We start from the raw sequence: 5,102 nt of genomic DNA on the forward strand, positions 1-5,102 counted from the left end.
TTTCCTATATTGCATCTCAATTTAAAATCATTTTCAAACCATATTACTTGTAAGGCTTATTATCATACCAATAAATCAATAAGATGCAGAAAGATACATACCGAAGTGTCACAAGCAAAGGAAGACATGTGCCAAATCATTGGTCCGAAAAACGTTGCTCTGTTACCACTAAATGCAACACCCTTACCCCATGACAATAAACTATAAATGCAATAATGCGGAAGCCTTATTAAAAGATTTGGAGAAAAGTAATAATTAATAAAATTTTGGCAAAGTTTGCACCTAATTATAGATTTACCAAAAACCCCAAGCAAACACAGTAAACATTACCACAATCAATCTTTCCAAAATACACATAAATCTCATCTCCATAAATACCAAGTGTTTGACAAAAGATGTGACATAATTTTCTTGTTCAAAACATGAACCAAGGTGCAATACTCAAAACCATTTTAACAAAATATAATTCTCCAAACTTTGGCACATGCACCTTCCATGCCTCGACACTTCTATTGCTATTCCTTTTTACCTGCATCACATGACATAACTGGAATGAGTTTACAAAACTCAGTAAGTGGAACTTTCAATAACAATTACATATACAATAGTGTAAAGAAAGGAATCATTACAATAGAACCATAGGAAATGTCATCGTTCAATGGAATATATAGATAACAATTATAAGATGACATTCTATCAACCATTTCTTTCATTTTCCTTGTATGGCATTGATAAGTCATCCGTCGATGGTATACATGTACATTTCAGTCAAAATCAGTCACTGTACATGTTAAATGTTGATCAAATTCCGTTATGTGGGTTTAGAAGTGCTAGAAGCACCACCACTACCATATAACTATCAAGCCATAAAAAGAACCATTGAATCATTGTATCAAACATGTGGTGTGCATGTAATTAGAACTAGCTCCTTACTTAGCAATTGACATCAAAATTCCTTTCCTTTTCTTTCAATCAATGAACCATTACATAACAAGTATATAATCGATGGATTAAAGGAGCTAGGAACAATAACAACATCATTCATCATACATATAGGCCATGAGATGCATTCAAGGAAAAATCCCACTTACAACCAATGAAACTTGTTGTGATAGCTTCTTGGTGGTTGATCCTACAACACAAGATCAAGAATATACCATTAACTACACATCTTCAACCTATAAATTACCATTCAGGCCTAAACCACCATTCCCTTCACTTCAACCAAATACCCAAAAGATAAATTCCCTTACCTTGGTTACTTGCTCTTGAGGATATGAATATCACACCTCCAACTTGAAGATTCAAACCTTTGAAAGAAAGTAATTAAGTGAAGAAATGAAGAACCCTAGTTCCTAAGTCGATGGTTGCAAGAGGGAAGAGAGAAATGACTAACTTATTGGCTTAGAAACTCTTAAAAATATGTTTTCTACGCCAAATACACGGACCCCGTGCCCCTCTCAGTGTAAAGGTCCGTGTACACTCGGGAAATCACTCATTTTTCATGGCAAGACCCGGACCCCGAGTAGGGGTCCGTGTAGGGGTCCGTGTACCCACTGTCAGGGGCAGAAATTGCAATTTTTCTTGCGAATTAGCCAAAGTAGTAAACATGAAAGTTGTAGCCCTATGTCTTTTCTTAAATCTCCCCAAATTTCAGATTATTTGGAGGTCTGAGTAAAGATTTATGCCCATTCTACCAAAATGTGTCAGTGCAGGAACAACGAAACACACGACACACTTCGGGCCACTTTTGACTTATCATAGCTCAACTGGTACCAAGTCTCTTTGAACTATGTACTTATGCCAGGAGGTCATGAGTTCGAGACTTGGGGAGGTATCACTCCACCATCCTGGTGTGGAGAGTCCTATGAGTAATGATGCAAGGGAAAGCTCGTGAGGGAAAAGGCCCCAGAGGGAACCCAAGATGGGACAAGGCCCCCGAGGGAGCCCAAGATCGGGATAGCCCATGGTCGTTACAGAATCCGCAATGGTGTCTTGCTTGGAACTTTTCCAAGAGACAGTCGCACCATTTAGCATGAATACAAAACCAGAGGTCGATTTCGAATCATCTACGTCACATTGGAAGATAGAATCAGTATAGCCTTTCAATTTCAATTCTCCACCCCCATAGACCATGAACAAGTTCTTAAGAATATCTTTCACGGCCTTCCAATACATTGTACCATGGTTCGCCTAATATCTGCTTGTAACACTCAGAGCGTAAGCAATATCAGGACGTGTCTATATCATACCATACATGATACTACCAATGGCTGACACATATGAAATACGTGTCATCATCTCTATCTCTTCATTAGGTTTGGGACACAAAGCTTTAAATAAAGTAACACAATGAAACATTGGTAAATATCCTCTCTTGGACTCTTCCATAGAGAATCGCTTCAAAATGGTATCGATATAAGTGGCTTGGGTGAACCATAGCATCCTCTTTGATCTATCTCTATAGATTTGTATTCCCAATACATAGGATGTTTCACCCATGTCTATCATGGAGAATTTACTTGATAATCATACTTTAGTTGATTGCACTAATCCTACATCATTCCCAATGAGTAGGATGTCATCAACATAAAATACTAGGAATGTCACTGCACTCCCACTAACTTTCTTGTACACGCATGGTTCCTCAGGATTCTTAGCAAAACCAAACTCTTTGATAGTGTTATCAAATCTGAGGTTCCAACTCGTTGACGCCTGCTTGAGACCATATATTGATCTCTGAAATTTTCATACCTTATGCTCATTTCCTACTGATGTGTATCCCTCAGGTTGAGACATATAAATTTCTTTTTGATGTCTCCATTGAGGAATGCAGTCTTTACATCCATCATATCTCATAGTCATACCATGCTGCTATGGCTAATAGTATTCTAATGGACTTAAACATAGCAACTGGTGAAAAAGTTTTCTCAAAGTCAACTCCTTGCCTTTGAGTATAACTTCTTGCAACCAGTCTTACTTTGAAGGTCACTACCTTCCCATACGCTCCAAGCTTTCTTTTGTAGATCCATTTGCATCCTATGGGAATGATTCCCTCAGGTAGATCCACTAATGTCCAGACTTGGTTTGAATACATAGAGTTCATTTCAGACTGCATGGCTTCAAGCCATGGTTGAATCAGTATCAGATATTGCTTCTTTGAAATTCATTGGATCACATCCAACACAATGCTCATCACGGCCTTGTTCATGAAGAAGCGTATATCTTGCAGGTGGTCTAATAACCCTATCAGACCTTCTAGGAGCTTGTACTTCAACTACTGGTTGTTGGGGATTATATTCAACTTCTACAGTTGAGAGAGTATCTTGAATTCTCAAGTTCTATCATCTTGCATTTTCTATCTAATAGAAATTTCTTTTCAAAAAAAGTGGCATTTCTTGAAACAAACAATTTTGCTTCATTGGGATGATAGAAATAATATCCAACAGAATTCTTTGGATATCCTACAAAGTAGCACAAAGTGGATCTACTATCCAATTTGTCTCCCACTGGCTGCTTCACGTAAGCAGAACATACCCATATTCTCATGTAAGAATATTTGGGAGTTTTTCCCATCCATATCTGATATGGTGTTTTATCCACTAGCTTTAGTATGGACATTATTCAACAAGATTGCCGCATTTTCAAGTGCAAATCCCCAAAATGATGCAGGCAATTCAGTGAATCCCATCATGGATCGAACCATGTCCATCAAGGTTCGATTACGACGTTCAGAAACACCATTCAATTGTGGTGTTGCTGGTGGAGTCCACTGTGAGAGAATCTCATTCTCTTTTAGATAACCCAAAAATTCAGCACTCAAGTATTCTCCATCTCGATCAGATCGAAGTGCCTTAATACTCCTTTCTAGCTATTTTCCTACTTCAAATCTGAATTCTTTGAACCTTTCAAATGCTTCAGATTTGTGTTTCATAAACATACCCATACCTCGAATGGTCATCAGTAAAAATAATGAAGTAGGATTGCCCATATTTTGTGCTAACACTTAGCGGGCCACAAATGTCTGTGTGGATCAAATCCAATAGACCATGCGCAGTTTCACGTTTCCATTGAATGGAGTCTTTGTCATTTTTTCTTTTAGACAGGATTTACAAGTAGGTAGAGAATTTATGTCTGACAAGTCAAACATGCCTTCTCCCACTAGTTTGTGCATCATTCTTTAGGAAATGTGACATAGTCTAGCGTGTCATATTTGTGTAGGATTTGGATCATCTAACTTTCTTTTGTTTGTTGTTGAAATCATGTTTACTTGGAAATTCACTTATCATTTCCAGAACATTTTTGACACATATAATTTCTTATGTCCGGACTTCTTGCAGTGAAATAAATATGTTCTAACTTATCGGGCTCTATAGGCCTTTTAAGTGTCCTTCAGAGTTTGCCTCTTATTGGGTTTGTTTTTCTTGTGAGGGGCAGAACATTTCTTTCCCTTACCTTGTGGGCCCATTTTCGTCTGACGAGAGACTCATTAGAAAAACAAAAATTTCATGTTTTATGGTGATATCATAAGTTATAAGCGTATTTACTAGCTCTTCAAGGCTATCATCTATCTTATTCAAATTGAAGTTCACCATAACCCCGTCAAATGAGGAAGAGAAAGACAACAAATTGATGTCATCAATTAACTCGATAGGAATCACATATTCCAGACCCACCACATTCTCAATAAGCCCAATCATATGTACACCACGCTCATGGGCCAGAGCCCTACCTTGCATGCATGTAGTCTTGAGCGTTTAAAAATTGTGTGCATCGCTGTACGAGTTTCATGTACCATGCAACTCTTGCATGTGTATTCGAATGTCAGCAGCATTCAACATTTACTAAAACTGTCCCTACAGTTTATTTGACATAGAAGCGAGCATGTTACACTCTAGATTGCATACTATGGTCCTACCATCTTGCATGGTTTGTCAGTTCAGCAGGACTGAAATTAGTGTGTATGTCATTTTCTCCGAATTTAGAACAATTTTTTTTTCCAACCAGTCTTGAAAATTATATTCGATTTGTAACGTACTGTACTTTTCATACTCAAAATTTGCGGAAAAATTTAAAATTTTCTTAAACATAACATAACCTTC

The sequence above is a fragment of the Primulina tabacum genome, chromosome 18 (genome assembly GCF_025594145.1).
Source record: "Primulina tabacum isolate GXHZ01 chromosome 18, ASM2559414v2, whole genome shotgun sequence".
In the NCBI taxonomy this organism is placed as follows: domain Eukaryota; kingdom Viridiplantae; phylum Streptophyta; class Magnoliopsida; order Lamiales; family Gesneriaceae; genus Primulina; species Primulina tabacum.